We start from the raw sequence: 24,089 nt of genomic DNA, 5'->3' as shown, positions 1-24,089 counted from the left end.
AGTGGCAGAGAGATTCCAAAAGGAGCCGAGAGGTCACTCTGGTGGGCACTCTTATGCACAATTTAGACAACCCTTTTTAGGTTCTAAAAAATTGGGGTAGCTGGTGGTGGAGACCTGAAACTATCAAACTACAACCCAGAACCCATGAATCTCGAAGACAATTGTATAAAAATGTAGCTTATGAGGGGTGACAATGGGATTGGGAAAGCCATAAGGGCCACATTCCCCTTTATCTAGTTTATGGATGGATGAGTAGAAAAATAGGGGAAGGAAACAAACAAACAGACAAAGGTACCCAGTGTTCTTTTTTACTTCAATTGCTCTTTTTCACTTTAATTATTATTCTTGTTATTTTTGTGTGTGTGCTAATGAAGGTGTCAGGGATTGATTTTGGTGATGAATGTACAACTATGTAATGGTACTGTGAACAATCGAATGTACGATTTGTTTTGTATGACTGCGTGGTATGTGAATATATATCAATAAAATGAAGATTTAAAAAAAAGAAAAGTATAGAGTTCGAGAAAAATATTCATAATACAGATACTAATAAAAGTTTAATATATTTGCTTTTCAATGAGTTCGTATGAATTGATAGGGAAAAAACATGCATCCCAATAGAAAACAAATCCACATGGCCAACAGAAGCATGAAAATATGGTCAAGCCCACTAGCGAGAAAATGTAAGTTAAAGGAAAAATAAGTTATCAATGTGCACACAGAATACTGAAAATTTTTAAAAAGTTTCAGTACCTATTCCTGTAGAGACGCAAGGAAAGGGGTTCTCTTATTTAGTTTTGGTGGGAAAGATAATCTGTCGCAGCTTTTTGAAAACTAATCTGGTAATACTTAAGAAGATAAAAATGTATATTCTTTTTGATCTCACACCAAGGAATCTATTGCATAGATACAAAAGGCCCAACTAATAAGGCCATGGGTACTAAGCTACTCATAGCAACTTGATTTTTAGAGGCCAAACTTGGAAAAGAGGGGGGAATGCTCATCAATGGTGAATAAGTGAATAAATTATTAAGTGTCCAACAAGTAGGCTGAAAGTGAAAAGTGAGAAAAAATACACCATGCAAATAGTAATCAAAAGAGAGCTGGGGTATCTATACTAATATCAGATAAAAAATACTTTAAGTCAAAACCTACTACAAGATGCAGAAAAGGTCACTGTACACTGATAAAGGGGTCAATTGAACAAGAAGACACAATAATTATAAATATATATCCTCATAACCTCCAAATATATAAAGCAAATATTGACAAATTTGCAGAGAGAAATACGCAATTCTACATTTATAGTTATGGACTTCTGTATGGCATTTCAATAATGGATAGAACATCTAGATGGAGGATTAGTAAGGAAATAGAAGAATTTAGCAATACTGATAACCGACCAGACCTACAGACACATATAGAATATTTTACCCAATAGCAGTAGAATATACCTTCTTCTGTAGTGTGCATGGATTGTTCTCCAGGGTAACCATAACTTAGGTCACTAAAGAAGTCTCAAAAAATGTAAAAATATTGAAATCATACACTGTGTCTTCTCTATCAACAATGGAATGAAGTTAGAAATCAATAACAGAGGAAGAACTGGAAAATACACAAAAATGTGGAAATTAAACACCATACTCTCAAGCAATCAATGGGCCAAAGATGAAATCACAAAAGAAATTAGGAAATATCTGGAGGCAAATGAAAATGTAAACATAACATACCAGAACTTATGGGAAGCAGCAAAGGCAGTGCTGAGAGGAAAATGTATAGTTCTAAATGCTTACATTAAAAAAGAAGAAAGAACTCACATCAAAGACCCAGCCTCACAATTGGAAGATCTGCAAAAAAAAAAGTTGCAAAGTAAACTCAAAGTGAACAGAAGGAAGGAAATAACAAAGATTAGAGCAGAGATGAATGATATAATAAAAAACTATATAGAGAATCAACAAAACCAAAAGTTGGTTCTTTGAAAAGATGAGTAAAATTAGCCAACCTTTAGCTAGATTGACAAAAAAGAGAAAGGATGAAAATAACTGTAATCAGAAATGAAAGCAGGTAGCATTACCAACTTCACATAAATAAAAAGGATCATAGGGGATAAAAAAGGATTATAAGAGGATATTATGAAAAACTGCACACCAGCTAATTAGAAAATCTAAATGAAATGGACAAATTCCTAGAAGCACACAAACTACCTACACTGAGTCAAGAAGAAATAGAAGATCTCACCAGATCAATAACAAGTCAAGAGATTGAAACATTTATGAAAACCCTCCCAATGAAGAAAAGTTCATAAACATATGGCTTCACTAATGAATTTTAACAAAACATTCCAAGAAAAACTAACCCCAATCCTGCTCAAATGCTTCCAAAAATTGAAAAGGGGGGGAACTTTTCCCAACTCATTCTATGAGGCAACATTGCCCTAATACCAAAGCCAGATACAGATAGCACAAGAAAAGAAAATTGTGGACCACAATTCTTTATAATCAATGCAAAAATAATAAATTCCTAGCAGATTGAATCCAGCAGCACATTAAAAAATATTATACCATGATCAAGTAGGATTTACCCGGCAAGGTTGTCCAACATAAAAAATAATCAATTAATGTAATACTCCACATTAATGTAACAAAGGAAGAGAAAATGCATGATCATCTCAATACAGAAAAGGCATTTGACAAAACCCAGCACCACTTCTTGATAAAAACACTTAGAAAACTAGGAATAGAAGGAAAATTCTTCAATATGATAAGGCGTGTATATGAAAAAACCCACAGCTAAAATCATACTCAATGGTGGAAGCTATCCCTCCAAGATAAGGAACAAGACAAGGATGCCCATGTTACCACTGGTATTCAACACTCTACTTGAAATTCTACCCAGAGCAATTAGGCATGAAAAAGCAATAAAAGTCATCCAAATTGGAAAGGAAGAAGTAAAACCTTCCTGATTTGCAGATGATATGATAATATATATAGAAATTCCTGAAAAATCTGCTATAAAGCTACTAGAGCTAATAAATGAATTCAGCAAAGTGATGGGGTACAAGATCAATAGGCAAAAAATCACTAATGTTCCTATACACTAACAGTGAACAATCTGAAGAGGAAATAAAGAAAAAAATCTATTTATGATAGCAACTAAAAGAAGTAAATATCTATGAATAAATTTAACCAAGGTTTTAAAAGGCTTGTACATGGAAAACTACGAAACATTGCAAAAAAAATTTAAAAGACCTAAATAAATGGAAGGGTATCCCATGTTCATAGGTTGGAAGACTAAATATTGATAAGATTTCAACTATACCCAGAGAGACTTACAGATACAATGCAATCGCAATCAAAATTCCAATAGCCTTCTTGGCAGAAACGGGAAACCCAATTATCAAATTTATATGGAAGTGTAAGAGCCCCCCAATAGCCAAAACCATCTTGTAAAAGAGGAATGTAGTTGGAAGACTCACACACTCTAATTTTAAAACTTATTACAAAGCTACAGTAATCAAAAGAGTGTGGCACTGGCACAAAGACAGATATATTGGCCAATGGAATCAATTTGAGAGCTCAGAAATCAGCCAGTACATTTATGGCCAATTGATATTTGATAAGGATTCCAAGTTCACTGAATGGGGGAAAGAATGGTGCTGGGAAAACTGTATATTCATAAAAGAAAGAATGAAGGTGGACTCCTACCTCACACTATATACAATAATTAATTCAAAATGGATCAGAGTCCTAAATATAAGAACCAAAACTATAAAACTCCTAGAGGAGAACACAAGGAAGCATTTTTAGAACCTGTGTGAGGCCATCTGAACAAATCTGAACAAAAATGGACAAGAATCCAAAGTTCAACATTTGAACATAGCACTTGTATAGAGGTTATTTTACAAACAAGACAAATAAACAAAGAATTGGAAATCAGATGTAAAGGTGAATAAGCCAAGTAGCAATAAGAAGGACTTTTATTGAACTATTAACTATATGCACTATTATATAATATTGCATGTGTATATTGCACATTTCTGAAGGTCAAAATACTTTGCAGATGTTCAATTAATTTTCACAACTTCTCTTTAATGTGGAGAAGGAGTAAGCATTAACCTCATGCATGATATAACTGTTGCATCACTGGTCCAGTGAATACGTGAAGAATAGGTATTTTCGACCCATGGGTAGTATTATTTTGGTGATGATTCTCCATTTTCCAAAGAGACCCCTCACATCAACATAGAAATTCAAAGGAATGCTAGAAAATCACATTATATGATTATAGCATCTATGAAGCACTCCTTTTATAATAGAAGGTGCCAACACAGCCCAGTCATCAAGGCTACTATTGGTGCTACTCTAAAGAGCAAAGTTGTTAAGAAGGTAGCACATGAATTTCACTTGGATATTTGTGAGGAATATCTTTCACTGTGATATGAAGCCGATTCTTAGGCCAGTAGGAAAGATTTATACCAGCAGCATGTTGAACTCCTTAAACACTGGATACATTAGCAGAGAGGAGTGATAACCTTTAAAAGTGAAAGACTTAGATGATCTGACAGCTGTAGCAAGGCGCTGTGTGAACAAGATGCCCCACAGTGAAGTAAAAATATTTTAATGGAAGTATAATAATTGATCAAAGAGACACTCATGCCTCCTGGATCTGGAGTGAGGCTATTCCAAGTCCTTAAATCTTCCGTAAATTCCTAATGGACATCCAGGGAGATGCTTTTGACAATTTAGTTTAAATGAATTCCAGGACCTTAAATGACCAGAGACAACCTAGTCACTTACTGAATTTGCTTGCATTTTCTTTTTCTCATTCCTTTATGGATTAAACTAAAATTCCTCATCATTACTAATTTCATGATAAAGCAATAAATAGCTAAAAGGTATGTCATTGAGTAGCTCCACTTATAAACAAAGCTCGCTTTCTGAAAGGGTCTGAATTTATATCATCTCCACATATTTACAATCTTTTGTTCAATTTCTTAAAATACTTTCATTGCCTACTCAAGTGCTAGCTCAAACCATTCTTTATGTTTGAACAAAATCACCTTTTTTTTTAAAATGATACATCATTTTTGGAATAGTGATGTATTCCACAATATTAGCCAACCACAAATTCATGCCAATCTGCTCACACTAGATTAAAATTTGGTGATTTTGAGAGCTCCCTGAAATAACTCCCCTTCTTAGATGACAGCAAAGAGAGTAGACAAGAATAAGTTGCCTGTCTTGCATAATATGGAGAAGCCTCTTCCAAATAGCCTGGAAGGATGCAAAATAATTTTGAATCTCTCAAGGCCAATTCTGGAATAGTATTGCCATTTGGTTTTATACTTCCATCTCTGCTTAGGCAGAAGAGAAGGTAATTTTGAAAGCATGAAGTTAGGAACCCAAAGGCCAAAAATTCAATGCATTTTAGGCTTACAAACTACATTGCTAATATTGACTAGCTTCCTATCTCAAATTAGCCTCCTTTGAGGTATTCAACTAAAGATAATTTATTGAACACTTACATAGACTGAAGGCTTTGATAATTCCTTTCCTTTCTGTAAAATTCATGGCTAAATGGAAGCATCTGAAAAACCAAAAAAATCTGACAGAAATGGAAGATCTTGGAAACCATTCCTGGATGTTCATATTAATTAGTTATAAATTTCACACAATAAAATTAGCCCTTTTTAAGTGTTCAGGTTGATGAGTCTTAACAAATGAATATAGTTTTTTAGTTGCCTTGTTGTATGATCATAGCCACAAGCAAGATATTGAATATTTCCATCACTCTAAAAATTCCCTCACACTCAGTTGCAATCTATGTGCTACCTACACCCCTAGCCCCTGGCAAACAATAAATTTTTTCTGTTCCCTAAAGTTTGCTATTTCTAAACCTTCATATAAATGAAATCATAGAGTACGTAATATAGTGTGTCAGGCTTCTTTTACTTAATATAAAATTTGACCTTTTTACTTTATCCAATGTGAACAAACTCTGCCTTTTTATTTAAATGTAAATAACTATATACATTTAATGTCATTACCAGTATGATTGGGTTTAAGTCTACCATCCCTTCATTTGTCTTCTGTTTGTTCACTATGTTCTTCCTTATTTTTCCTCTTTCTCTGCTTTCTTTTATATTAACTGAATATTCTTTGCGTTTCTATTTTATGTTATTCATTTATTAGCAGTACCTCTGTTAAATTTCCAAGGACTGACATAACCAAGAACTATAAATGGGATGGCTTGAGATAGCAAATATTTATTGTTTCACAGCTCTTGAGACTAGAAGTCCCAAAACAAATGTGTCAAAAGGGCCATGCTCTCTTGGAAGTATGCAGGGCAGAATCTGTTTCATGCATCTCTCCTGGCTTATAACTCAACCTCTGCCTCCATAATTACATGGCCATCTTCTCACTGTGTGTCTGTGTCTCCTCTCACCTTCTTAGGGACCCAATCATATTGGATTAAGGAGGGTCCACTCCAGTTTAATATGATTTCATGTTGCCTTCCCTATTTCCATCTGGATTGACCCCATTTCCAAATAAGGTCACATTTTGATGGGATGAGGACTTCAATATATCTTTTTGAGGGACACAATTCATTCCATAACAACCTCTTTGTTTTTCTAGGGACAGTTGTTCTAAGGTATATAACATATATCTTTAACATATCACTGTCTGTGCCGGTTTGAAGCTGCTATGGACCCCAGGAGAGTCATGATCATTTAATCAATCTTGTGGAGCAGAAACTTTTGATTGAATGTTTCCATGAAGATGTGACCCACCCTACTGTGGGTGAGGCCTTTCATTAAATTCTTTCCATGGAGGTGTGAACCCACACATTCAGGGTGGGTCTTGATTAGTTTACTGGAGTTCTTTAAGAGAGCTCATGGAGAGAAGGAGCTCAGAAAAGCTGAGAGAAACATTTTGGAGAGAAGCAAAGGTATGTAATCCAGAGCTTGCCCCCAGGAGAAGCTAAGAGGTGACACAGACCCAGATGGTTGGAGACACTGGGAGATGCAGACAGAAGGATGTTTGGACATGCTAAGCTAAGAGATGAAGCCCAGAGTTTACCCTGAAGAAGCGAAGAGAGGACACCCAGATGCTTTGAAAGAAATACCCTGGGAGAACAAGCAAGACTTTACAGAGGCTGAGAGAGAGGAGCTAAGACAGACAGAAGCCCAGAGACATTTTGGAGAAAGCCAGTTTGAGACCAGAAGCTAGGAGCAAAACACCAGCAGACACCAGCCACATGCCTTCCCAGCTAACAGAGGTGTTCCAAATGCCACTGGTCTTTCTTCAGTGAAGATATTCTCTTGTTGATGCCTTAGTCTGGCAGTTTGGCCTTAGAACTGTAAACTTGTAACCTAATAAATCCCCTTTATAAAAGACAGTCCATTTCTGGTATTTTTGCATAATGGCAGCTCTAGCAAACTGAAATACTGCCTATATTTAAATAGTATTATACCACTTAATGTGTAATATAAATAGGTACAACAACATAGTTTTCACTTTCCCCTCCCACTTCCACAAATACTAGAAAATACATTTACAGTCAACTATATTTTTAAGGAGATTAAAAATGAAACAACATCTGCTGTATTTACCTATATATTTAGGGATATTGACACTCCTTATTCCTTTGTGTAGATCGAAGAAACCTGGAGAACCTCTTTAATATTGTTTCTTGTAGTACAGATTTGCTGATGATGACTGCTCCCAGCTGTTTCATTCATGGTCTGAAAAATATTTCCCTTAAATTATGATATTCCATTTCTTCCTAGCCTGAAAGGTTAGCTGTCATACTTATCTTTGTTTTTCTCTATACAATTTTTCTTATTTCTCTGACAAGGATAGCTCATGAAAGGGCCAAAACGTCTATTAACCTATTAAAATAACCACAATGTAATCTATAGAAGCCACGTAATCAACCCATGAATATTTTTGATATTTCTCTTAGGGGTCAGATCAGGGATGTCATTTTCATTTCACCTTCATTAGTAAGTAGGCTAAATGCCTTTCACCATTTTAATTACAAGTTGCTGCTAAAAAGGCTGTGATGGCTAGACTTGAGGTGCTGTATCAGTAATCCATTGCCCCAATAATGCCACATAGAAAGCAATAAAAAAATCTCAATGACACTCGATAATAAGCATTTATTACCTATGCAACTGACATAGTGGGTGAGACAGCACTGCTGAACCAGGCTGAGTTCTCTCACGTGTCTGATGATTGGCTGGCTGTCAGCTAGTCTGGGATGGCTTTGCTAGAGTGACTGGAGCAAATTGGCCCCGATCTATATGTCTCTCATCTTGTCTCTGGGACCAGTGAGCCAGCCTAGGGCTTGTCCTTCTTGTGGTGGTGGCAGATGGCAAGAGGGAGACCTACAACATCAAAATGTTTTCTCAAGCACCTCCTTCTATCACATCTGCTAGTACCCTATTGGCCAAAACAAGACACATGACCGGATCCAGCATCAAAGTGGGAGGGTTCTTCAAAGTGACACAGCAAAAGGCATGGATGGTGGAGGGAAGAAGTAGTATTGGGGACACAAGTATTGCTGTCTATCTCAAATGCAAAAGGAAATTTTCTTTCAGTGTTTTGATGACTTTGCACATCCCCCAATAAAATATTACCCAGAAGAATTGCTCTCAGGATGCCCTCCCCAAAGCTGTTTTGATAAGACTTAGTTTGTCTTAACAAAGAGATTAATTAAGTAGAAAAAAAGCAACCAGTTCTTCACCATTCGTGATGGTGGAAAAAATGAGGTTTTGTGGCACAGGCATTAAGATTAGCAAAATCTCAGAAAGTATAACCAGGTAGAGAATTAAACTTACAAGCCCCTGAATAAAACAAGGGAGGAAATAATGAGAGTGAAGAATAAGCATGTTTGAACTCAAAAAAATAATAATTAACCATTTATGTTTGTATTCCCTTTGCATGTCCCAAAGCAAAAATAGTTATAACTACAATTTATCAAGTAGTTCCTATGTGTCAAACATGTACTGAACATCCTCAGCAGCTATGAGATTTGTACATTTTACTCTCCCTTTAAAGATAAGAAAATTCATTTCGAGAGTTTAAGTAATGTGCAAATAGCCACCCTAGACCTAATCCATAACAGGAATTGGAAACTCTGCTTACTTAATTACAAAGCTCGTTGCTAGAACCAATTAAATTACATTGACACCTGATCTGTTAGAGAGAAACACAATCCACAACAGGACACAATTAATAAAATTATGTGCTATAGTTCTAGCGATATACCTAATATAATCTCAAAGCAAATTATTTCAATAAATTCTTTTAATTTGATGATAGCCAGAAGCCATTACAATTCCGAATTCACCCTAAATATCTTTGGAAGGGCATTAAATACTAATTATTTAAAAATCAAAAAGCATGAGGGAAATTGAAAATGAGTATCAGATAGAGTAGATGTGAATTTTAGAAGAACAAATGGGGTCTTTCAGCACTTTCAAATGTATTCTAATAACCAAAAATTCTTTTTTTAAACAAAAGTAATTCTTACCTGACTTTTGGCTACAATTATTATTCATTTGGAAAGTACATTAAAAATTTCACTAGTTTAAATAATGAAATTGCTATGAAAATTAATTTTAAAATAAATTTCCTATATACATAAGACAGAAAAGGAGAACTTCCTTCCTTTACCACCTCTTCTGCTTTTCCTAGCCACACTAAAAAGAGAGAAAAAGATGGAGATAAAGAAAAAGAGTGCTAACGTGGGACTTCCTGTTTCAGCTCTGATATGTTAAAGAGCTTTAAAGTCATCATCTCTGTCCTTTCACAAGGAAAGCTGTACTAACTGAAATCAGTGACTTTTCTTGGACAGATCAAGGATCTGAGGTGTCAGGGCAAACTGCCACCCCCAAATCTGGAGAGACATCTGGAGATACATCCAGAGAGCTATAGCAACTGAGGACTGCTTACCGGGAGAAGAACCACTGATGCAATAAATTGGTACAAACATTTAATGAGTAATCTTGGCAAAATGCTGGAGTCTGAGTGTGGGCTACTATGAGAGCAAGAATTCCTGAGGGAGGCAATCTTGGTGGAGAGGGCTTCTACTTCCATGGACTTTCCCTACAGACAACTGGATTACCACGGTGAGACTAGGAGGGATATGGGACATAAAACAACTGTAACCTACTCCAGAGCCTTCTCCCTAGTAAAGACCTACTCTCCAGGGCAAAAGACTTCACTGGAGCTTCTAAAACCTTACCTCATCTGGGAAAAGAGAATTCCTTCCCACTCTAGAAAGAAAGGAGGCATGGAGGGAAAAAAGCTATACTATTGAAAGCCTACACACAAAAGAACAGATAGGAAAAAGAATGGAAAAATATGAGCAACATCTCTGGGAATTGATGACAACAGGAAACATAAATGTACATGTCAGGGGTGTCCCAGAAGGAGAAAAGAAGGGAAAAGGGGCAGAAGCAATAATAGAGGAAATTATCAATGAAAATTTCCCATCTCTTATGAAAGACCTAAAATTACAGATCCAAGAAGCACAGTGTACCCCAAACAGAATAGATCTGAAAAGGCCTATACCAAGACACTTAATAATCAGATTATCAAAAGTCAAAGACAAAGAGAGAATCCTGAAAGCAGCAAGAGAAAAGCGATCCATCACATACAAAGGAAGCTTGATAAGACTATGTGCGGATTTCTCAGTAGAAACCATGGAGGCAAGCAGGAAGTGGTGTGACATATTTAAGATACTGACAGAGAAAAAACTGCCAACCAAGAATCCTATATCTGGCAAACTGTCCTTCAAATATGAGGAAGAGCTTAAAATATTCTCTGACAAGCAGACAATGAGGCAGTTTGTGAACAAGATACCTGCTCTACAGGAAATACTAAAGGGAGAACTACAGACAGATAGGAAAATACAGGAGTGAGAGGTTTGGAACACAATTTTGGGTGATGGTAGCACAGTAATGTAAGTACACTGAACAAAGATGATTGTGAATATGGTTGAAAGAGGAAGGTTAGGAGCATATGGGACACCAGAAGAAAAGAGGAAAGATAAAGACTGGGACTGTATAACTCAGGGAAACCTAGAGTGCTCAACAATTGTGATAAAATGTACAAATGTGTTTTTACATGAGGGAGAACAAATGAATACCAACCTTGCAAGGTGTTAAAAATAGGGTGGTATTGGGGAAAAAATACAATCAATGCAAACTAGAGACTATAGTTAATAGAAACTTTGTATTATGCTTCCTTTAATGTAATAAAGGCAATATACCAAAGCTAAATGCCTATAAGAGGGGGACATAAGGGAGGGGTATGGGACTCTTGGTATTGGTGATGTTGTCTGACTCTTTTATTCTACTTTAGTTTAATTCTATCTTTCCTTTTGTTGCTTTTTAGCTGTCAGTTTTTTTCTTTCTTTTTCTTTTTCTTTTGTCTCTCTACCTTCTCTGACTCTTCCTCTTCTTTGTGGAAGAAATGGAGATGTCCTTCTATAGATAGTGGCAATGGTGCTGAATAAATAAAGATGTAACTATACAGGGAACCATTGATTCTTTACTTAGAATGGAAAGGTATGGTGGATGAACAAAACCATCTTAAAAAAAAAAAGCAGATTGGTTAAGAAACCTTGAGGGCACTATATTGAGTGAAATAAGACAGACACATAAGGACAAGTATTGCAGGTTCTCACTGATATGAACTAATTAAAATATGTAAACACATAGACATGAAATATAAGTTGCCAGGGTATATAATGAGGCTAAAGAATGGGGAGAGGTTGCTTATTATGAGCAGAATGTTCAACTATGGTGAGCCTAAGTGTTTACAAGTGGACAGAGGTGACGGTAGCACATTATTATGAGAATAACTAGCAGTGCTGAATGGTGTGTGAAGGCGGGAGAAAGGGGAAGCTTAGAGTCATGTATGTCACCAGAAGGAAAGTTGGAGGTTAAAAGATGGGAATATATGAAACAGTGAATCTTGTGGTGGACAATGTCCGTGATTAACTGTACAAATATTAGAAATCTCTTTCATGAACTAGAACAAATGTATGACACTATAACTAGAAGCTAATATTAGAGGGGTATATAGGGAAAAATATAACTATTGCAAACTATGTACTACAGGTAACAGTATTTTAACATTCTTTCATCAACAGTAACAAATGTACTATACCAATACTATGAGTCAATAATGGAGGGAGTGTTGGTTAGGGGTAGGGGAGGAATTGAGTTTTATTTTTTGTCTTTATTTCTTTTCTGGAGTAATGAAAATGTTCTAAAAATTGGAAAAAAAATTAATTGTGGTGATGGATGTACAGCTGTATGATGGTACCATAGGCAATTGATTGTGCACTTTGGATCTTTGGATAATTGTATGGTATGTGAACAATTTCAATAAAATTAAATTAAAAAAGCAAATAAACAAACAAATCACAAGGCCTAGATGTTTCCACTAGTGAATTCAATATCAAAGGAGTACAAAACACCAATTTACCACAATATCTTCTGGAATAGAAGCACAGGAAACACATCCTAACTCATTCCATGAGACCATCATTACCTTCATATGCAAACCACATAATTATATTAGTAGAGAGAAAAACTGCAGAATAACATTGCTTACGAATATAGATGCAAAAATTCTCAACAAAATATTACAATCAAGTTTCTTACAAAGCTATATAACTATACCATACCATCCAACAATCATGCTCTGGAATAACAAATGGAAAGCAGATTTGGCACCAATGAAAGTAAATTAACACAACTTAAAAGCAGATTCGGCAGGACAATAGTTTGAATGTGCAATGCAATTGATTTGCTTGCTTAATCACAAGCTGCTAAGATAACCAATATGCAAAAACCAGGTCAAGGGCAAAGAACACACTTAAAGGAGGAGGATACCCAAGTCTCGAAAGTTCATCAGCCCAAGCCAGATCTCAGGAGCATCAGTGGAGGGTCTAAAGCCACAGGCAGGAGTAGCTGGTCACGATGTGGCTGTGAGCACAGCAGCCTGGCAGCATAGCGCAGGTTTGGAGCTGGCGGTCAGTGCTACTGGCTGTCAGTCTGCCTCAGCCTGATGCTCACTGGGGTGGCATCTGCACTGGGTATTTATGTTGCCAATGTTCTTATCAAAGGAAGGTCCCTCTGGCAGGAGTCAAGCCAGTCCACATCATATCCCCACATGAATATCCAATTATCCCTTGTTACAGACACATGTTTTTCTCAATTTGTTTACTTTCTACTTATAGTCAACACATTTACAATATTTTGTGATTCAAGATCATTAATATCATTTAAACATACAATATGCTCTTAGGTATTATTAATTTGTAAATGTATGTCCAACAAAAAGCTGCACACAGATGTTTATGGCAGCTTTATTCACAATTATAAAAAATTAATAGCAACCATGATGTGCTTCAGTAAGTAAAGAGATAAAGAAATTTGTGCATATTCATACAATGGAAAGTTACATGCACATACACACAAAGAATGAGTTTTCAAGCCATACAAATACATAGAGGAGTAATAAGTGTGTATTGCTAAGTAAAAGAAGCCAATCTGAAAGGCTACACACATTTTTGTGACATTGTGGGATAGGCCAAACCATAGTAGACATGGAAACAGATCAGTGATTGCTGGGGCTTTGTGGAGGGGGGAGTGCTAAATAGGTGAAACACAAGGGATTTTTTTATGGTTGCAAGACTATTCTGTATGATACCATAATGGTGGACACTATGCACTTGTCAAAACTCAGAATTTTACAGCAAAAAGATTAAATTCTAATGTATGCAAGTTAAAAGAAAATTATTTAGGAGGTCAGGGCATTCCAGGTTTGAATGCAGGTTGTGACAAAAGAATCTATTTCTATTGCTAATATATGAAATAATCTTACTGAGGAGGTGTAGTAAAAAGGTGCTGACCTCAATATCTGATTATCACTTGTTACATCCTGTGCCAGTTTGAATGTATTGTGTCCCCCAAACATCATTATCTTTGATGTAGTCTTGTGGGGCAGATGTTTTGGTGCTGATTAGATTTGCTTGGAATGTGCCCCACCCAGCTGTGGGTGATGACTCTGATGAGATATTCCCATGGAGGCATGGCCCCACCCATTCAGGGTGGGACTTGATAAGTGGAGCCATATAAATGAGCTGACTCAAAGAGAAGGAACTCAGTGCAGCTATGAGTGACATTTTGAAGAGGAGCAAGCTTGCTAGAGAGGAACGCCATTTTGAAACCAGAACTTTGGAGCAGACGCCAGCCATGTGCCTTCCCAGCTAACAGAAGTTTTATGGATGCCATTGGCCATCCTCCACTGAAGGTACCCCATTACTGATGTGTTACCTTGGCCTTAAGACTGTAACTGTGTAGCCAAATAAACCCCCTTTTTATAAAAGCCAATCCATCTCTGGTGTTTTGCATGCTGCAGCATTAGCAAACTAGAACAGATTTTGGTGCGGAGAGTGGGGTGCTTTTGCTGCTGAGTTTGCAAATACCAAACATGTTGGAGTGGCTTTTTAAATGGATAAGGGGAAGATGCTGGAAGAATTGTGAGGAGCTTAATAGAAAAGGCCTAAACTGCTTTGAAGAGACTGTTTGTGGAAATATGGACTCTAAAGATACTTCTGATGAGGACTTGAGCAGAAATGATGAATGTGTTGTTGCAAACTGGAAGAAAGGCAATCCTTGTTTTAAAGTGGCAAAGAATTTGGCAAAAGTGAGTCCTGGTGTCAGATGGAAGGAAGAATTTAAAAGCGACAACCTGGAATACTTAGCTGAGGAGATCTCCAGACTACGTGTGGAGGATGTACCCTGGCTTCTCCTTGCCGCTTATAGTAAAATGCGAGCAGAGAGAGATAAACTTAGAACTGAACTCTTGGGTTCAAAGAAACCAGAAGCTGATGGCTTGGAAAATTAAAGGCTTCCAGGGGGTGGAATCCCAGAAGCTACAGCCCAACATGGGGATGTAACCAAACATGGAACCCAGCCGTCATTTCAGTACAAGCCAAGATTGGAGATGGAATTATCCAGAAAGGATTTGTGGAAAGTCCTATTGTCTGATGGCTTTGATCCCTGCATGCTTCATGCGAAGCCAGCAGAATTTTTGCGAGATCTTTACAGACAGAGCCATTGCCAGTCTGGACTGGAGAAGACAGACAAGGAACAAATTGAAGGAAAAATTTCTTCAAAGACAGAGCCATGGAGGTTGAGGTCTGGAGTCAAGAGGTCTTGGGCTGGGAGAGTGGAGAGGCCCACACACATGGAAAGCATGAGTTTGCCCTGGAGGTCGAGGGCTGGCCTTCTGCATAAGCAAACTAGAGCACATCCTCAGTGAAAATGAATGGAGGCAGTAAGAGTAAAGACATGCACCTGTACATAAACACTGTAGTTTAGTTGTAAAGTTGTTTCCCATGGGCAATAAGAATCAACAATTCTAAAACCACTATACATGTGCACTGGAAACGAACACTTAAGTAGATGGATGGTGGATTGGTGGGAGGCAGGTTTCTAAAATGTTATATTCAGTAATAGAATAGAGTTAGAGACATCAGTATGAACTCATGCTTAAATTAAAATGAGTATTGATAGTTACATATAGAAACATTAATGGCTATGTGCAGATAGATGAATTAGTATACCCACATATATTTATTTACTCTGTCTGCTAAGAGTGCCTAAAAGAAACCACATGTCAGTAGCAATATTAGGTAAAAACCTAGAGCCTGGATCTTGTCATTCAACACCATTCTCCAATAAAAGGAGCCCAAGCTTCTTGGAGAAGAGGCTGATTTTAGGACTGGGACAAGAAATAAGCAAGGTGAGCCTGGAGCATCTTGCAAGTGCTTGTATTTACATAAAGTAAGTAAGTGCTAAAACAAACAAACAAAAAACAATGTTGGAGCCAGGTCAAAGGGACACAAGAATCCACTGAAAGAGCTCCCAATGGCCAAAGATGGGATAATTGAAGAAGAAAATAGAGTAGCACTGAAATACTGAAATATATATACTACAAACTATAAAATAAATATCCGTGAATCCATACTGGTATTATATTGATATTATATATATGATTGAATACATAAATTAATGGAGGAAATTAGACAAATCTCCCAAGCAAAATCCCAAATAATTTATGTAGATACATAGACCTCAAGGACATGGAGCATAAGTTTCCACTCTTTAAGTATGAGCTGTGAATAGTGACTTTTTCCAAAGGGAACTGTTTGGAAAAGGAGAAAAAAAGAGTAACTTTACAGTGGGGAAAAGTGGCAAACACTACCTTAAGCCAGGTGACAAAAGTTCACATCAACAGTGTCATGTCATGCTGGTAGTATGTACCTTTGATATGGTGTGATGAGAATGGCACTTATCTCTGTGATCTTCATCCTAGAAAAACATAATTCCTGTCTAGCCATGAGAAAAACGTCATATAAATCCTAATATAGGCCCATTCTATAAAATACCTGACCAGTACTGTCAAAACTCTCAAGATAATCAAATACAAGGAAAGGCTGAGAGAGTGTGGCAGCCAAGAGGAAGTCAAGGATTCATGATGACTATATGTAATGTACTCTGGAATAGATCCTGGAACAGAAAAAGATATTAGGTAAAAACTCAGGAAATTTGACTAAAGTAGGACTTTGTTAATAATAATATGTCAATATCAGTGCATAAGTTATGACAAATGTACCCTCACAATGTAAGATGTTAATGACAGGGAGAGCTGGGTGTAAGGTATGTGGGAATTCTCTGTACTATCTTCACAACTTTTCTGTAAATCTAAAACTATTCTAAAATTAAAAGTTTATTTTAAAAATATTTCACAATAGCTCTTTAAAGAAAACTATTTTGACTTCACTGGATTTTGAAATAGCACAACAGAATATGCACCCTCTTTCAAGGGAGAAAAAATTCCTGGTACTCTGCTCAACTAAACAAAACTTGGGGAGTACAGCTACTGTCCCAGCTGAAGTTGATCATTGTTCATGCTTCACTTCATAGCTCTTTTATGAATCCTTCATGTAAGAGACTTAAATTTTATTTTTACTTCGACTGTATGTTCTCATATCTATTAACCTACTTTTTAGGAAAGGTGCTAAGTTCAAGGGCAGTAATGGCACTAGGGGCGAAAGGAGTGGTTTTGGAGCTACTTCGATGAACAGAGGGACAATCAAACACCTAGTAGTTTGTCTTACCAAAAACTTCAATATTCAAACTGTATTATCCAATGTTCTCAAACCCTGGGGTTGTCTGTAATGCATAAAGGGGAATTGCTGATTCCAATCATTTAAAACTTCATTTACATAAAACTTAGCTAATTTAAGGAGAAAAAAATAAATTGATTCATATAGCAACAAATTTAGGCTTCATTTATTATTTTATAAAAGTGCAAGAGGATTCTTTTAATTAATAGAACTTAGATGCACATGAAAAGCATATAGACTTCAAAAATTTCATGTATTCATATTTTTCCTAAATATAGCCTGTGTAAGAAATGACTAATATGAAATTACTAACCTGATAGATATTAATGTCATACCCTCATCTATTAAAAAACAAATTCACTTCTACTGAACTTTCATAAATTGTATTATTCTGGGCCATGAAGATTTATGACCAAGCCCAAAGCATCGGACCATACACATGCACATCTGCCTAATTTGGCTTCATCTGTTCCTTTTCAAAAAGAGAGAGAAAGAGAAAGGAGTCATACACAAAGCTGAATATTTGCATATTGTAGATTATATGCTGTATTTTTTGGCTCAAAATGCTAGCCTGTGATATGCTAATGAGAAAAGTATGCGCCTCAGCATGGGAACTTAAAATGAATCATTGTAAACTGTTCATGTAGGCACATTTAGAGCACTTTTTTCAACTGACAGTAAAAAAAGAAAAATCATCATTTTCTGTTTCACAAACAGATAAGGAGGCACTCAGCTCCAGAAACTAAAACAATGTACTGAGAAAGATTCAAATAATATTGTCTATATTATTTTTTTAATGCACATAAAATTATTTCAGGGAATCATTAACTAGGGAAAGAGGATATCCAATAATTTTGATGGCTATACTTGAAAAATGGACAAATCAACTGCAAATACTACCTATATGAATAAGATCGGAGACTATTCTACTGCAAGGAGATTTAGCTTCCAGTGTAACAGCTGAGTTCTTTTTCTATCATAATGCATGAATTATGAACATTGATTTGAAAAATCAACTTGGATTCTCTACTGCTTTTCACTTATCAGGCTTTCATTTTTATTTTTGTTGGTATCATTTTCCTCCTTTGATCTCAAGAAATCACTAACATCTTCCCCTGCCTTTTACATTAGAAGTGTCACCTTGCTCGTGTGGTTATGGTACACATATGGTACAATGTTTTTGAGAAGTTATAATGTGTTTGTGGTAGGAGAGTTAAGAAGGTAAATTTTGATCTTTGGGTATGAACTTGGTGAAGCTTAGCGCTGAGTGTATTGTAGTATCGTAATATACTTCATACATAGTATATGTGTTTATATATAGACCCATATGCTTGCATACATATATGTGTGTGCATGTATGTGAATGTGTGTGTACCATCTTAAGCTCTCAGCCATTGAGTGCTCTGAGGGCAGTATACATTCTACATTCTTATACATCTCCTTATTATATTTAATATCCATATTATACTTAGCTGAATGGTATTGCAACATCAGGCAGGTTCTCAGCCCATGAATACTTTATTGCCTTTATCCTGATTGTGGTAGTGGTTTCCCACATGGATATATATATGTAATTTTTGCTAATGCAGTTATCATTGATGATTGAGGCAACTGTGACTAACAGCTTAGGTTTACATGGCATGAATATTATGAACTATCATATAATTCGTGAAGGGAGACACTTATCCCTCCTCAGGTGCTTCTCAATTTCAGGAGTTTTTGGTCCTGCTAGAATGTGGGTCTAGAGCCACCATTTCTATTATTTACATGAGGAACCTAAATTTCTGATTTGCATATTTAATCTCCAAATTTTCAAGTTCCTGTTCAAATTCATAAAACCCGTGAATCTCAAATAAAAATGTATTTTCAGGTCAGATTTCCTCCTGAGTCTATCATCGTTCAAGCTCTGCTTTAAATACTTGCTTTCACTAACTACATGTAGGTGTTTACTAAGTTATTGTTTTTGTTCACAACCCTGCAGGTAAAATTCTTCTGCTGTTCTGTCATATAAAACTCCTTCCTTGTCTAGGAATTTATTTTCTGTCATCCCAGAAAAATTAAGAAGGTAAGATCTGGTTGTCTAGAATAGACTAGGAATGCTGGATGGTGATCATAGTGTGTGCTTACTGACTCTTCCACAAGGTAAGGAGGGAGGAAGTGAGGAAGGAAGGAGTGAAAGAGGAGAATGGAAGGGAAGAGGGAAGGGAGGAAGGAAGAAGAAGAGAGGAAGGAAGAGAGAAAGGGAGGGTTGAAGGAAGGAGGAGTAGAGAATGCTGATCTTCCAAAAGCTCTCAGAGATTCTCTAAAAATAAGAGGCCCTTTGATGTGATTGTATATAACCAGTTTCTCTGGGAATAAAAGCAGCAAGAGTGTCATGGGATTGCAATTTACTTGGTCCTAGGACACCTGGGTTGGCGGTGCCCAAGCAAGGGGTGATCCCAACTCTTTCAGTAAGGGTGGCCTTTGTGCCTGCCCACTTCCAGCCCCCATGAGCTGTTAATCAGAGTCAGAAGATTGTTTCTTCTTCTTCTCTTTCTCCTCCTCCATTTCTTCCTCCTCCTCCTCCTCCTCTTCCTTCTTCTCCTCTGTGTCCTTCTCTTTCTTCTTCTTCTCCTTCTCCTTCTTTTGTAATGTGCCCTTAACTTTAAAATCCTCAGGGCACAAACTCAATAAAGTAATTCATTAAAATATTTAGTCCAACTGAGCAACATAATATATTTCATACTGCCTCTTCATCTTGGCAGGCAATTAAAAAGGCAGGTTTTGCTTTACATCCTGAAGATTTATAAGGTAGGGCTATAATAGTGTAATACCTCAGGGCTAGCTCTCATTAGAAATTGCTTTGCTTCCATTTCCCCAGAAGTATACATTGACTACCTCAAATGTATTTCAAAAAGTAGGTACAGTAGATTTGAACCAATTAATAAAATAAACAGTATAAAGTTGGGGATGATTTTCAGGGATACAAGTCAATCAGCTCTCGCGAAAGAGCAAGGAGTCTGGATGCCTCCCCAGGAGGATAACAATTAAATCACATTGGAGCCTCAATATGACATCTGCTTAAGATCATCTGTGCATATGCGGGAACTAAGCAATGAAAGGGGGGTGGGATAAGCACAGCGCAGTACAGAAGCGAGTACCATTCTCTGGTATGTTGACATGGTTTTGATTCTTAAGACCTTGGTGATGGAAAACTGCATCACCTGGAGATGTACAAATCACTTTGATGCCAGGGTCTGCTTTCCCCAATGACTGATCAGCTTCAATCCAGAGAAGACTATGCTACAAACACATGCTGATTAGACATAACTTATTAATCCAAAGCAATGCTTGGTGATTAATAGAGAAATGACTGACACCTTTTCGTAATCTTCTAGTGTTTTCACTTAGACAATCTCAAAAGCTGTATGCATTGATATTATTGTCATTCTATAAATGAGAACCTGAGTTCAGAGAGATAAAGAGACTTGTGCACAACAACAGAGACAGCATTTGAGGGTGTTAGACCTGGAATTTGTGATTTCAGACCTCAAATCCTACGTTCTTTCAACTCCCCAAACATGTATTCCCAAATTAATTAACTGAGAAATACAAACACTGTTTCTGAAACCTTGGTTCTCCAGGAACCTCAGGGTCTGCCTTTATTATTTTATAATGTTAACATCTTTTCTCTGTAATACACAGGAAAATAGTTGTTGTTTCATAAACACATGCACTGTCTTGATGATAAAGTTAGTACTATGTTCCCAAGAAGAGGGAATGAAAATTGGCCAGAGTAAAAGGACAAAATGGTAGGTCCAAGAGGGAGGAACAGGGGGTATATATACAGGGGGTATAGGAGGAGCAATATATGATCAGAGAGGATAAGAATCCTTATGTTTTGGGGCACTGTGAGATTACAAGGGAGGAGGGGAAAGAAATATGGGTTCTGGCATCAGACCCCCTGTATTATGATCCCACCTCAAACAGTCCCCAGCTGAGTGACCTCTGGGAAATCATTTACTTGCCCTGAGACACAATTTCTTCGTCTGTTTAATAGGGCTAATAACATCTGATTCACTTAAGACATAGGATTTCTGTGACAGTCAAATAGCAAATGAATCCAAAAAGCACACAATGTTCAATGAATGTGAACCATTAATACAGATGAATGTGTATGATATTAGCAACTTCACATCATTTTAGATGAAAGCAATAAATCTGTTCTCAGTGATCAGCCAGAGTTCCAGAGTGAACTTTTCAGGTCTCCTCTGCCAAACTTTAACAATAGTCTTTTAAATAATTTTATACACACTCACACAATGATATAAAAATGTGGTTCTTTTTGTGGTTCTTTAGCAACCACATCCTCAGTGAACATTATGAAAAGTATAACTCCTCATCCCAGTCATATCCTATCAAGCTTATATCTGTAATGTTTACTGTTCTCTGTGTTCACTTCTAATTTACTGCTTCTAATTTACTAAAAATACTGCTAAATCAGAATTATTAGAATTACATGCATACAAGAAAAACTAAGAATTAACTTGGAGAGATTGCCTAGTAGTAGGAAATTAGGAAAGTAAGAATACTCAGATATCATAGCATCAAAATCAGAGACTTGGAGACTTTTTAAAAAATTAAATTCCTTATTCTGAATTGTGTTCTAAATAAGTGGACTAGCAACTTACTGATTTCCAGATAGAAGGACAATCACTATGGCAACTACCATTCACTTACATGAAAAACTTGCCTTTAAAACTCATAACATTGAATACTGTAAGACCTGTGATAGACACTCATGGTACAGAATTGACAAAGATATGAAACTCAGAATCTGATAAAGCAGGAAACACTTTAGCAAACTGTAATGCAAAATCTTTTTGAATGCTAAGCTTTCAGTGTGTTCATCCTGAATTAATTTAATACCACTTTCCCACTTAACATGCTAATCAATTCAAGGGCAGCAGCTATGTTTTATTTATCTTGATTCACCAGCTCCTAGACTGAGAAGGAAAAGTTGATATAACTGTAACTCACAGAGTATTCCAATTTAAGCACTATTGGCTGCAGCAAACCAGGTACACTCATTCTGATGATATGCAACTCATTCAGATGTAACAAACACACCTTCACAGTTAGCTCTTTAGCTAGGTTTATGGTTAAGGGTAAGGCGAGGTTTGTGAAGCCATCAGTTCCAGCAGGAGAACTTCCCCAGTAATGATCCTCTTTGGCTAAACTTGCCATTGCTTGGTTTCATTCTCTGGTTCCACCTCATCAAGACACTAATGCACTTCTGTCCCACAGAATAACTTTCATGGGGTCCATGGGTTCCATGTTCCAATATGCAAACATGGAAACTACATTCACCATGATCTTTCATTCTCGGGGAGTTCCAAGTTGGTATTGGTTTTGCTTCAGGAAATGCATGTTTAGCTTATAAGAACCTTGTGAAAGTCTCAGGAGATAGATCTCTGGAAAAATAGTCTTTGCTTTCTGCCTGTTCAGAAAATACTTCATTTTGATACCTACACCCTCTCACCCACATCCACATGAAGAATTGTGAGCGTTCGTTGTACATTTTCAGTTGAATTGATCTTTGCCAAACGGTTTTGTTTTGTTTGCTTGGTTGGTTGGTTGCTTGCTTTTTGCCTCAGTTTTTGTTTTGTTACTTTGCCACTTCCTTATGACTATGGCTGAGACTTTTCACTAAACAAATATCGGGAAATAGGTTTTTAAGAACATCACGAGTGATGGTGAGTGAAGCAAGGATGCAGAAATGGCTGGCTGAGGTTCTACGTGGTTACTTCCAACATATTCTTCTAATCTTCAATCAAACTTGGCATGACTTGAAGACCCCAGTCTGGTTCAGTTTCTTGAATGCCAAATGCATGCTTCTTGTCTTGCCTCTGTGCCTTGCATATCTTGGCCTGTAAGTACAAACCTGACAAATTCTAAGATCAAAGGGAGAAAACTGGGTTCCTAGAAATTCTGGAAGGATGGAGTGAGCACTTAAAAAAATGCATCTCCTGTTGTGCATTTTGTTCTGAAAATGATATTTCAATTGTGAATTTCAATTAGCCTCTCATAATATTATTGCATCATAGGTTTAATTAACAACTGTCATGTGGCTGAGAGTAGAGCTGCTCACCAAATCTTTTTCATCCTTCTCCTGGATCTACAGCTAACCTACATTTCCAAACTACCCTGGTGATCATGTGACCAGCCCATGGAATACTGCAGAATTGATATGCACTACAACCTGGCCTGGCTCATAAAAACCTCCATGGATCCTTGACAGTCACCATTCCTTTCCTGAGTGTATTATTAGATAATACAGTGGTTTTTTTTTTTAATGTGTTTTGCCATAGTTTTTACTTCTTTATTTTATTCAAGAGGCATATACAGTAGAAGGCTCTACAGCAATATGGTAGAAGGCTCTATAGCAATGTTATGTATTCAGTCAAATATTAACTGATTGAATGGCTGGCATGATATAGTAATGAATGAATATTTATAAAATAGTGCCTATTCCATGGATTTCTTTCCCTCTATAAATGACAACTTTGCCCACCTGCTAAAAGTGTGGTCTCCAATGACTGAGTAGAGGGATCAAATCTCTGCTCCACCATCCACCAGCTATGCAATCTTGTGCCTGTATAACTTTCCTAGGGCTGCCATAAAAAGTTACCACAACATTGTGAATGTAATTAATAGCACTCAGTTATATATTTGAATGTGGTTAAAAGGGGAAATTTTAGGTTGTATATTTTATTAAAATAAAAAATTTTAAAAAACCCATAGGACTGGACAACACAAACAGAATCCTGTTGTAAACAATGGATTATAGTTAATAGTACAATCATAAAAATATTTTTTCATGAATTGTA

Source organism: Choloepus didactylus, chromosome 9, assembly GCF_015220235.1.
Source record: "Choloepus didactylus isolate mChoDid1 chromosome 9, mChoDid1.pri, whole genome shotgun sequence".
NCBI classification, from domain to species: Eukaryota; Metazoa; Chordata; class Mammalia; order Pilosa; family Megalonychidae; genus Choloepus; species Choloepus didactylus.
Note: the sequence above shows the minus strand (reverse complement) of the source record.